Below are 13,654 nucleotides of genomic sequence, written 5' to 3' on the forward strand. Positions count from 1 at the left end.
CAGGGAGCTGGACCTGGACTCCATGCTGGTAAGTAGGGGGGAGGAGGGAAGGGACCATGGGGGGACCCTTGCCAGGCCCCATACCCTGCTGGGGTGTTCAGGGGGACTAGGGGACCCTTGGCCTTCCCCCGTTCTCCCAGCTCTCTCCTCCCTGCCTGCCCCAGCTCCCGGCTCTTAAAAAAAAACAAACAAAAAAAAAACAAGCTCTGACTCACTGCCTGCTGCCAGGCAGTGGGGAAATGCCTGCTTTCCCCTGCTGCCTCACACTTAATGGGGGGGGTCTATCACAAGCTCCCTGACCCCTGCCTGCTCCCCCAGGCCTCCCCCCACCTATGGCTGTGCTGCCTGCCCCAGCTCTCGGCCCTTAAAAAACCCCCCAAAAAATAACAAACGAAAACCCTGAACTCATCAGCTGCTGCAGCAGCCATAAGGCCTTCTGGGGGCTCATGACAAAGCCCCCCATGCAGCACAGTGTAGTGGGAGGCAGCAGGGATCACCCCCAACCTGGTAGCAGCCAGTGAGTGGGGACTTTATTTTTTTCAAAGAGCTGGGAGCTGGGAAAGCGGCTGGGGCAGCCATTGAGAGTGGGTGGGGGATGACGCCAATTAGGAGATATGGCCAATTCAGCTGCAGCTGAATCTCCAAATCAGATTTGGCTATCGATTTGGTACAGTGATTCAAATCACCAAATCGAATCACTGTCCCCTGAATTGGCTGAATCCAAATATGAAGCAAATATTAGCCACTTTGCACAGGACTATTTAAGCAGCTGCCTTCCTTGCATATGTTAAACTAATACTATGTCCAGGCTTTTCTTCCAACTAGAAGAGACCCTTTGAGGGACTATGAAGGCTAGGGTAGAGTGTCTCTGAGCCAAAAAATAACAAAATCCCAGTGGCCTGTATGAAAAAAAAGGGTCTGGTAATAAAAAAAGCCCAGGAGAGAACCTAATAGTACACTATTAACTTGAACCTGATAACTTAATGGGAGATGCTGAAGTTCTTGATATACAGAAAATAGTGAAAACACATGATCTAATGGAAACAACAGCATGGAATGGGTGAGAAAGGTACCTAGGGGGAGAAAAGAGCTTAGCAAGTACAGGGAAAGTTTTTCCTGAGAGAAGGTACCTGCTTGAAAGTTTTGAATTGCCATGTGAAGCATCTATGAAACATAAATTGGTAACCAACTATTTTTTTCCCTACCTTGGGTACAGTAGTAAAGGCTTTTCCTACCTCAAGCCACTGTTGGAGAATAACGTCCCTTATCTGACCCCATCCGCCCTGAGGTTGCATCCTTCTGCTCTGCTTTCAATAAATATCATTCAGCATTGCTCATATCATTGACCACTATGTTAAACTTTTCTTACCTGTCAAGGCTTATGCTTCTCATGTCTTAATGTTACATATGAACAGACAACAAACAGTCCATAAACATCCTCAATAACCTATAAGTTCTTCTTCAAGAACTTTTCTTTTTTTTTTTGTCCAGGAATGTCTCTATATCTAGCTCTAAAGATTTGCTTTTTTTCCAAAAGACATTTGTAAATAAATCTCCATTATCTATGCTTCTGTCCCATGACTGACCTTGCTTTGATCTAATCTCCAGATGCCAAGAGACCAAGTCACAAAGTCATAGGATACCCTCCTATCTATATGGAAAATGCTCATTCATCACTTCAAGTATTTGAGGTGTATTTACCTGCTCTCATCATTTTCTTTCTCTCATGACTAATGCCCTGTCAAAATGCCACCTCTTCCAAATCACGGCCATTTTTTACGAATATGAACAAAATAAAAGGCTTCTTTCTGTGTGTTCTTTTTGTATTCACATAATGTAGGGGGGGAGAGCTTAGTTACTTTTTTCATTTAAAATCCTGAACAGCAAAAGCCTGCCTTCTAAAATGGAGATCTGTAATAGATGTGCTTTAATGAGAGAGCCTTAATGACGGCAGCCCAACAAAAGGAAATTGTTGGTATAAAGTGGCAGCCATGAAAACAGTGGTGAATGTTTGTTTAGTAAATGGATGGAGGGAAAAATGTTATAATAGAAGCCCTTGTAGTAATGGGCAAGTGCAAATTTTGGGAGTCAGCTTCAGCATGTGTTCTTTTTGTTTCTTTTATGTCCCATTTAAAACACTCCACTAAATCTTTATAAAAATGCTGAGTGATGATCCTTGGTGTCTGAAGCTTTCTCTAGCCAGAGATGTTAGCCAGTGGCCACAATGACCTCCTTATTTATTTTAACGGGGACAAATCTAAGGGGACCAATCCTGAATAACTGGAAGCTCTCCATACCATGGTACCAGTTCCCTCATCTCCATGGATCTGTAGGGAATTTCTTGGATAGGGATGATCCTGCCTAAGGCAGGGGGTTGGACCTCCCTGGAGGTCTCTTCCAGTCCTACTTCTCTGACTCCATGAATTACTTTGGGAACAAGTCGCTCTGAAGTGTGTTGTTCAAACAAGTTTTGTATATTTCCTTATCACTTCATAGATTCGTTGTTTGTGGAATAATAACCCTTAGGGACTTGTCACATGCCCACTTGCAGCAGTTGCAAATTATTGGAACGTAGTGACCTTTTAAAGTTAGTACAGGCGACCCTCACCATTCACAGGGGATACGTTCTTTTATCCCCTACGAATGGTAAAATCCGTGAATAAGGCACTGCATTCATGAACACTGTCTGCATTCATGAACTTGGTGCCCCCGGCATGTGGGGGCCAGTAGTGGCATAAGCGTGGCAGTGGCCATGGCAGAGCTCCCAAGGAGCTCCTTTAGGTGTATTTAAGAACCGGGTTTGGCATTCGTGAATATTTGAAAACTCAAATGCCGAACCTGCGAATAGTGAGGGTTTCCTATATGTGCTAGGAGACAACCCGCTCCTGAAAGGGAGCAGTTTTACAATTCCATGAGGACAATTAAAAGCATGCTAAACTGCTTGAATGTGTATCTCCTTGCATTTTAATTGCATTTAGGGTGAAGTAGCACATCACACTTATACCATAATAAAGGCACTTTTAAGGTGACTGACCACACATTAAAGCTTGTTAATTCTTGCTCATTGCCCTCTGAGCATCTCAAAGTAATGCCACTTCAGACAAAGGTTAACTCTGGAGTCATGTTAGGGTAACATTAGTCTGTGCCACAGATATAAAATGAGTCCTCCATCATTCCAGGATGCACTGCTCCCAGGTCCCCACTGGTCACCTAGAGCAGGGATAGGTCCCAGGTGTTCTGGCTCCTAGCCATGCCTCTGTTTGCCAGTCCTCCAGTGACAAGTTAGAGCTGTGCAGGCAAGAAATGGTATTAACCTTCAAAGTGCAAGTGCTCACAGTATGTTTAAACTTTGACACCATTTAACATTCCACAAATTTAGTATGGGCTAAGTGTGGCATACTTCACTCTTAGTAAGTGTTATGTTGAACAGGTGACTCCTACCCTTAGACTCCCATCCAGGATAGGCTCTCTCATTGTATTAGCCTTTGCATATATGCTGAAAAATAATTCATTTCCAAATTAATGTTGTAAAAATATTGGAACCAGAAAGTGGGAGAAGAAAGAGGTGAAATTAGGTGGCCAAGGTCACGAGGATAAGTGCCAGAGCTCGGAATAGAATTAGGTTTTCTGATTCCTGTGCTGCTTCCCTCTTTCTTCTCAGGGCATAGGAATACTTAGATAACATTGCTAGTACAAAAAATTAATCAAGTCCTATTTTATGTTGATATGACAAACACCTCAGTTTAAATATGCAAATAATAAATGTGATTTTTTTTTGGAACAGCTGTATATGCAGCCCTTTCATATCCAGTTCTTTCTGATATATCCTCAAGAAAATGTGTAGGGAACAGTGTGTGGTTGGAAAAGCCATTCTGAATGTCATTGGGTTCTTGGTGTTTACAGCCATGTGAAAATTAATCTGACATGGTTTATTACAAAGCCAGTGATACAGTAGCATGTGAGTTACCAACTAAAAGCAGTTGTACTAAATGAATATAAACCAGTGGCTAGGATAACCTCTTCTGAAGCTCTTAGTAAAGGGTGCACAATACACATCAGTGGTTGTCATGAGAAATATCAGCAGCGACACTTATTTTATTGTGCATACCATAGCAGAATACGAACAACAGCAGAATACCAGGATATTGCCACTCACCCAAGTTCTGAAAACTCAGCAAAGCTTTCATTTAACTTGGTCTAAGATTTGCAAACCTTTCAATGAGCCCAGGGCCCATTTTTCATATGGGCAAGCCTGAGCAGGTGTATAGCTTCCTTTTCCCTCCTCCTTCCTTCTTACCATAATAATGCAAATTTAATTTGCTGTGCTTCATGGTTTTGATTTTAAAATCAAGTGAAACTTGAGTGTTGTGACACTCGTTTTGAGTTGATTCAAACTTGTACTATGAAGTAAAAATCCAGAGGTTATGCAAACCTACATGGGATAAAACTGCAGGAAATATTCCCACAAACATGGTTTAGAGGAAACTGCTGGCTTTTATCTTAGTTTCCAGGGTTACGTCCCAGTCACAAAAGTAGCAAAGCTTAAGTAACTGAATAGCTTAGGTATTTCCAATAATTCCTTACACAATTTTAGACAGCTGTATAAAGTGCAGTGCTTTTGATACAGTAGTGTTTATCCATTAGTGTTGTTGCTGCAAGTAATGATACAAGGCATTACTGAAAAAAGCTGTAGAAGAGGGTTCAATGTGATTTCAGGTGATGTGACTGAGTGCTGTTTAGAAGTATTACATTTAGGGGGAGAAAGGGGTCAAAACTGTACTAATAAACTATAACTGATACTCCAAATATATATCCCTGAAGATCTAGATACTTTGATTCCTTTTGCATGATAGTCACTTATTACCACGTTGTAAGTTTTATGATTATCAGTATCTTCCGTAAAACACATGTTCCTGGAATCAAGAAACTATGAATCTCATCTTTCATTAATTGTACTTCCTAGACCTTTGGTTGTGGAGAAAAGCTTTAATTGAGCATACTTTAAAGGCTCAGAAAACAGAAACTAAGTAAAAAGAAAAGAAACTATTCTCATTCGTTAAAGAAACTTAAACTATTTAAATCCATCTCATGGGTTTTATTTCCCCTTTAGTATTGACATCTGCAGGCATCCACATTGTATCCCAAAATCATTCCAAAACTAGATGAGGTTTCAAGGCTTAATATATTGACCAGGAAATCATTTTTTTCCAAATCACTGCCCAGTTGTGCAGACTATCAGGCCTTTTCACTAAGAAGGATCTCACAGAAAATTCAGGCTTTTTATACATCTAGGTCAACTGTCCCAGGAATCTTTACATTGCAAATAACAATATTAAATATTGTTTATTTTTATGTTACTTATTACCTTATTCTGTGTCCTCACCAGAAACATTTGCAGTATCAGATTCTAAGCAAAAGTTAAATACTAAACCCATTATACATATTTTTGGAGACTACACCTGCCAGTGTATGTTATATTCTTTCTCAGTTGCATTCCTCAGGAGTTCTGAAGCTTTCAACTTTTGAGGTTGGGCTGTCTTGGCAATAGAGTAAATATTTCTCGAGGTTACCTGACTAACTTCTCGGATTTCAGAATGAAAAATAACAACACTCTACTTCAGCTTGGCTTTCCTATAACAATGAGTAAAAATGGCAAGAATAAAGCAGGAGTGGAATAAAAGTGGAACAGAGACTGCTGAAGATTTAGCAGACGTTCTTGGGTAGAGCCACCTTTGAACTGAAGGACTCCAAAAATCATGACACCATTTGGCTTGAACCAATGGACTTAATCTACTAAAGGACTAAGGCGGCTATAGATTGGGCATTAGAACACCTAAGTATTAGGTAACTGCCAGATTCTGCCAGCGTGAAATAAAAAATCTGGTTAGGCATCCAGGTCCTCTATCTAATGTCTGGGGAGAATAAGGTATGCAGGTTGTAGCCATATTAGTCAAGAGAAAAAAGCAATCTGGACTCATGGTAGATGTGATCTTTTATTAGACCAGCTAGATTTTTTGCAAAAAAAAATTCTTTAATTGCAAGCTTTCAGGCACAAACACCTTTCAACAAGCACTAGGGAAAAGATTGTGAAAGTTCTCCTGGGTAGAAATGAAAGTTCACAGTTGAAGGTGTGGTAAAATCTCCTGTTTGGAAAAGTTCATTTTATATTCAGATTAGGCTCAGAAAAGTTGGAATAGTCTATTTACCTTGAAGTTGTTTAGTGGTAAGTGGGATGTATTCATATTTCCTTCTGGTTATGGTGTTTCATACTTCACAGAGGAGTAAATAGATGGGATGCTCTTCTGGGCAGGCATTTTTTATTTGGTAAGGTTTCTCTGAGCTCTGTGATGAGGCTCTGTGAAGTAAATTACCTTGAACGAAGGCAGGAGCAGAGTTTCAGGTTTCAGGTGGTCAAAGTTGTTTCCTCCCTGTAAAATTGTGAAGATTTCATTTTAAAAATTGGCTAAAAATTGATATCTTCCATATGTCAGGTATCCAGGTCATAGCTGTATTGTTCTAAAGGAAAAAGCAATCAGGACTCATGCTAGAGGTGATTTTTGTAATATATTGATATCGCTATGAAAGCTTGTGATTAAAGATATTGATATCGATATTGATATTGATATCTTTAATCACAAGCTTTCAGCACCTCAAAATCTGATCCAACATACTTAGCAGGGCACTGCTGAAAGTCAACACACTTATCATAGAACTGCCTATAATTAGCCAATATAGGAAGCTTTAAGCACCGAGATGCATCTGAAACACCCATCACCTACAACCATTCATTTAAAGATGCGAGAGACTCGTTTCTTTCTATTGAAACATGGCAGAAGGAGGTGATGCCTTTTATATGATAGCTACTAAGCTACTAGCAGTTGGCCCTTCTGAGCCCAAAGTGGTTTAAAGTGACAGCTGCCTTCTCCCAGCAGACTACCATAATCATCATTTTAGGGCATTTGTCTGCCCCCCACTGCTCCTCCCCATGCACTCACCTTTGATGCTGTGCTTCTAAGAGAAAAGGAACGCTAAACACAAAGGGCCAGAAAGAGAGAGTACAAACATCTTGCTCTAATATCTTGTTTAGAGCAAGCTCACATATCTTCCCAGTACTGAATTGTACAAGATAGACATAGGTCATATGTTAAGATTATTTGGTTACTAAGACAAAAAGGAAGTACGTAAAAAAAAAAATTTGCAATAATTCAAGACAGAATGTAGGAAAAAAAGTCCTTGGATGCTTAGGGATTTAATGCAGCTCTTAAATAGGCATACAAATGGCCTACATGTTTTTTAATTTCTAGGCCTTGGTTTCATACATGGTCGGAGCAGTGATAAAAACCTGGGTAAGTTCATGGTTATGCTAGTATAGAATGTTCCTTTTACATTGGCAGTTGGCAACATTTCCCAGTGGCAGGCAAGAATGACCCAGCTTGGGCACTAGGACCCAGCTGCCATTGGTGCCATCCCTTTTCCCTATTACCCAGCTATTATGTAGCCCGGGCACAATTCCTTAGTTCCCAACCATCAAATACCACCAAATCCAGCCTCCTGGCTGTAGGTTGCTGACCCATGTTCTACATTTTTATAGTCTAATTTTATTGGTTTTCTTCCTTATCAAAATCTGAAGGACCTGTGGCTATATTTTACTTAAAAGTCAGATTGCAATGATAACTTACCCAAATGTATTCTTCTGTTACATATTCTGCCTTATGTCAAATACTTCCTGGTACATTTTCCATTTTGTAACAATGAAATATTTCTTTTGGCGAAAAAAGTCCCACAACCAGAAATAAGCACAAATGCCTTGCTCTGCCCTTGTGCTGAGACCTTCTCCCTGCAGTGAAGCTCCAGGCATCCATAGGAATCCATACATCTATTTTTATTTATTTATTAATTTATGAGATTGGGCCTGGACAGTTTATTTCTCCTTCTGGAAGATTCCATTTGTGATGTTGGAAAGTAAGAGGTATTCTATTAATGGACATTAAACCCAAATCTTTCCCATTGATAATCCTGAGACTCCATCATAATTAGCTATTTATCACTATCCAATTCTGCAATGTGTAATTAATTAACATGTTAACTCTCATGTCACCTATTAATTTAGAAATGTTTAACTATGGAAATACTATTGAACATTCTGTAATGCTGTCATATATTGGAAATGTATTTTCTGCCATTCTTCTATTCTTTTCCCTACCTGTGTAACTGCACTCATGTTCCAGGAGTGGCTGGAACATCCCCAGGTGGCCATGCAACTCTCGACCTGCTCCAGCTCTAGGGTGCCCACCCCTTCTCACTCACCCACTATGCTTTGATGGAATTGTTTGACTGAAAGGGAGGCTGTCCCAGTTCCTCTAGGTGCCAGCTAGTTCTCCCACAGTACCTGTTAGACTTCAGGGCTAATTGCATAGCTCCAAACATCCTTTATACAATGCCCATGCATGACAGAGTTTACCAATTAATGACTTCAGTAGGCCCTTGGTACCTTGGCCCTCTGATATCTCAGGCCTTTACACCCTTGTTGGGGCCTCATCCTACTTGACCTCAACCCCTTTTCTCTTGCTGGTTCCCTTAGCGTAGGCCTGTTGCACTGGGCCTGACTTCTGGGTCCCAGCCGTCCTTGGGCCATAGGCCACTGGCTTTGATCTTGCCCCTCTAGGGCTGCCTCTGCCCTGCCTCAGGCACAGAACCTGCTTTGGCTCTGTCTGGGCTCCTTGCCCCAGTATCCTTTGCTTTGGGTCTTTGGCCCCTGTCTCTGTCCCTCTTGGGCACAGGACCCTCCTTGCCTTGGCTCTGCTCTCTCCGGGCTCTGGGTCCGCTGGCCCTTGTCCAGCTTCTGCCCAAGCTAGGCTTCAGCCTCTCTCTCACTCTGGCTTAGCTGCAAATACTGGTGTGCCTCTGGCACTCCGCCATTGGTTTAAACCCTGAAGGTACCCAGGTGTGGCGTCTGCTCACTCCCATTTCAACCACTCCCAAATCACTGGTAGAAACTAGAACCCAGGAATAAGCCTTCTGGCAAATGCAACTAACCCCACTCTGGGTCCAAACATAAATAATGGCTACTTGCCTGCATAACAAGGCTTCCCCCCGTGCCCCAGGTAATATTGCATCGTAGGGCATCAGCCCACCTTCTCCAAGGTAACCCTAGTGTCAGCTAGAAGAGCTCCTGCACTCCACTTGCTCTGGAGCTCTTGCCTCAGTAGCCCCCAGGGTCAACCTGCCCTCCTGGCTTAGGGCTTGAGTTATATATACCTCCCTGGCACTGTCCCTGTCCCTGTACCCTGCTGGTCACATACCTCCCTGAACTACCGCAAGTATTTCCTGATTCGGCGTGCTGGCTCGGTATCAGGGTGGCATTACTTCTGGGGTCTGCTGTGTTCCTATGCAGTGCACTAGCCCATGGTATTACTGCAACCCAGCTAGTTCTGTGAGAAGTGCTTCCCTGAGGTAACTCCCACAGTACCTGTTCCCTGGCAGCTCATATTGGCCAGCTTTCCTTGCCTGAGGCTTTCTGCTGCTCCTTCACCCTTAAAATAACAGGAGCCTTTGACTGTTATAATCTGCTGCAACTGAGACTGCTCTCTCTGCCTGAGTATTCATGCCTTTGTCTCTTTGTCATAGAATCATAAAAAGTTAGGGTTAGAAACAACCTCAGGAGGTCATCTAATCCAACCCCCTACTCAAAGCAGGAGCAGCCCCAGCTAGATCATCCCAGCCAAAGCTTTGTCTAGCTGGGTCTTAAAAACTTCCAAGGATGGAGATACCACCATCTCGCTGGGTAACCTGTTCCAGTGTTTTGATACCCTCCTAGTAAGAAAATTCTTCCTAATATCTAACCTAAACTTCCCTTGCTATAGCTTGAGACCATTGCTCCTTGGTTCTGTCATCTGTTACTACTGAGAACAGTCTAGCTCTATCCTCTTTTGAACCCTCCTTCAAGTAGTTGAAGGCTGCTATTAAATCCTCTCTGTCTTCTTTTCTCTAAAACTAAATAAGCCCATTTCCCTCAGCCTCTCCTCAGAAGTCATGTCCCCCAGCCCCATCACCATTTTTGTTGCTCTCTGCTGGACTCTCTCCAATTTGTCCACATCCTTTCTATAGTGGGGTGCCCAAAACTGAACACAGTACTCCAGATTTGGCCTCACCAGTGCTGAATAGAGGGGAATGATCACTTCCCTGGACCTACTGGCAACACACCTACCAATGCATCTTTAGTAGATAATAAGAAATAGTTTTTGAACTGGTGTTTATCTGCATCTGAGTATGAATGAATCTGAATGATGTCAGGGGGTCTGAATAATTTAGTTATTCATGCACTCAGATCTAGTATGTTCTTATATATGGTTTTGGTCAGAGAGATGACACAGCTCAATTCTCTGATCCAAATGCAGCAATTCCCATGCCACATACAAACATCAAAGCATTTAGCACTGTTTTCAGCAATGGCTTGTACCAGATATTTTAACTACCCTATCCTGGTATTTAGGCTTGTGTGGACCTCTGACTTTTTATTCCAGAAAAATCTTGTATCTGTAGGGAAGTCTGGTATGTATAAGTTACCTTGGCATTGTATAAATTACATCAGGGACTTCTCCAAACTATGGAGCAGCTGTAGACCAGGATGCCACAAAGGTACTCAAAGCCACCCCAGGCATCAGCTTGGAATAATCCTGCACTGAATAGCTAAAAGTTTGTGTGCACAGGCAGAAGCAATATACCAGAATGTGGATGTCTTGTCAGCTTTAAACTGAGTTCCCAAGTTTACAAAGCTGAATCTTGAATTCTCATGCAAATTGTCTTTCATGGGATTTCAGAACTACCATTTCTAGTGTGAACAGAAACAGGGAAAGGCAGAGGCATATACAAACATGCTTTTATTAGTATTTATTAGCATTAGCATCCACTTTGCATTTTCTGCTCTGAGAAGTGTGCTATTTTTCCTGTGTTGGCTTCCTTAAATTTGCTTTCTTTCATTTTGAATGTAGTTACAACCTTCATTTCCGTGTGGTGGGCTTTGTTACAATCTGATTTTTCTTCAGTAAGATTACTAGGAGTAGAAGGATGGTTTTGCAATATAAATTCTAAATGGGAACTGGAAAATGTAGGTTTAAGTCTCAGCTCTCCCATAGGCTTATTGTGTGACCTTTAAAGTCATTTAATCCTCTTTTTCAGGGATGTCCAACTGGCAGCCTGTGGGTTGCATGTCGCACTAAAGCATTAGAGCAGGCTTCACCCCAGTCACCACCCCTGCCCCCTCCCCCGCTTCCTCTTGCACTGGCACCTGGCGGGGATGTGGAGTTCCTAAGCTGTCTGTATGGCAAAGAAGGGAGCCAGGCTGCCTGCACTGCAGGTAGGTGGTGTATTGCACAAATGGAGTCGGGGGCTGCTGGGCTGCATGTGTTGTTGGGTGGGAAGTAGGTTGCCTGCCCAGACAGGAAAGGGAGAGGAACTAGGCTGTAGTCATGGGCGAAGTACAGACCTTCAAAAAACCGGACACAAAATTGATCAAATCTTTGTGGGTTTTTCTAAACTACATAGATAGGATCAGGAATGAATAGAGCACACATTCACCCATGGGATGGGCATGCAGATGCCTGCACTGGCAGAGACCAGAAGGTGTGGCGTGCTCCTGCATACCTCCCTGTATGCCAGAGATTGCTAATGTCATCTGAGCAGTGTTCATCCCTGATTTGGTTGACAGGCACATGCCCCCAACCCCCTGACATCACCACGGGCACTCCCCTGCACCCAACCCTAGGCTTCCAGGAGAGTCCCAGGGCAGGTCACCATAGCATGTCCCACCCTTGCCGCCACTGACTGGACCACCGGGCATGCCACGGTAACCTGCTTTGGAGCTCTCTTGGAAGCCTAGGGCTGGGCATAAGGGAGAGTTCATGGTGATGGCAGGCATGTGTCTGACCACCAATCAGAGAAGTTGGGGAGTCTATAAAGCCAAGATTAAAAAAAAATAAATCCAAGGTAGTGAGACCAAGAAAGAGACATGACAGCAGAGAAATCCCTCAAATATATATATATACACACACCTTGGCAAACACAATATTATTCTCTCACTGGCAGGTTTCACTTTTAGATTAAACAACTGAATAAAATGAATCAACATTGGGAGCTTTCATTCTTGCTTTTTAATAGGTGGAAATCAGTGAGTTTGCAAGGTTTTCTAAATGAGAGTAGGCGAGTTATTCACTGGTGTCTGAATCTCTCTTTTCAGGTCTGTTCAAGAGGCATCTTTCTTCTTCTTCCAGCACACAATTACATGATGAGTGAAATATCATAACTCAACACCTTGCCCCCAGAAAAGAGCAAGGTGAAGTGTTCCAAAGGAAATAGAGCAAGCTGAGATCTTATGGGTTGCAGGGGAGCAGATGCTTATGCTAGGAAAAAGTTTACAGACTTAATGCAACATCTTGTGTATGCATGTACATAAATTAACTTTGCACCCTCAGTTTCTACTGACACTTGCCTTAGACCAATCTTTTTTTCAAATCAATAGAGAGAAAAATCAATATCCACCTTCCCATGTCCTTGTTATTCACATTAACAAGGAATTTACATCATTTCTGTCCTCCACATGAAAGTGATAATTCATCAAGGAGAGAAAGTGTAAATACACTCCTAATACAAGGTTCAAATGATCTGCACTGCCTGAAAAAAGGAAATATGAAAATGTGTTAGTGGATAAGGGAAAAATAACCCTCAGCCCTGATATTCAGAAACATTGGAGGTAAATCAACATGGCTTTAATATGACTCCATGGCATTACTGCTGTTTATACCAGGTGAAGATCCAATCCTTAGCTTGCTTTGAAATGAATAAATTACATTCCTCATGACTATTAGTAGTAACAGTGAGAGAGTGCTGCTATTTTATTAGTACCAGTGCAGAAAGATATGTGATGTCTTTCAAATCAGTTGCTGAAATCCCCTGACTAGCTTGCTCCCTATAATCATATCTATTTATAAGGCTTATGTCAAAACAAATGGTAGAAAAGAATTCTCTGAGAACACAGAGAAACGTAGTCCTCTTGGAAGAGACTGCTTTGGCAGCACTGCAAACAAAAGCCCTCTATGTGCAGAACAGGTACAGGCAGAGTCAGGTAAAGCTTCCCAATAATTTAGTCCTGACTTTGTTTCTGAGACAGATCTGTATCCATTCTTTCTTTCCAGACAGTCCCTGGAATTTTTGCTGATATATAATCTATAATGGTAGTTCAAAAAAACCTCACAACAAACCAGTGCCAATGGCCAAGAATCACAGGGAAAAAAAAATAGTGTTGAACTTTACACACACAAAAAAAAACCCCAACATTATTTTCCTTCATTATTCTATCCTTCTGCCTTGTGGTAGGGTTTCTGTCCAAACACAATATTGCCACACACTCCCCCACTTCATACCATATATTAAAAAAGCAAGCAGCATTGTAACAGGGGGCCTTCCCAGGGCCAGTTTGATGTTTCATAGCTGGTAGGGTCAGAAGGGACCTGAGCGGATCATGAAGTCCGACCCCCTGCCATGGCAGGAAAGAGTGCTGGGGTCAAACGACCCCAGCAAGGTGTACATCTAACCTCCTCTTAAAGACTCCCAGGGTAGGAGCCAGCACCACTTCTCTTGGAAGTTGGTTCCAGATCCT

This window comes from Gavialis gangeticus, unplaced genomic scaffold (assembly GCF_001723915.1).
Source record: "Gavialis gangeticus isolate Ggan-Ray unplaced genomic scaffold, GavGan_comp1, whole genome shotgun sequence".
Classification (NCBI taxonomy): Eukaryota; Metazoa; Chordata; order Crocodylia; family Gavialidae; genus Gavialis; species Gavialis gangeticus.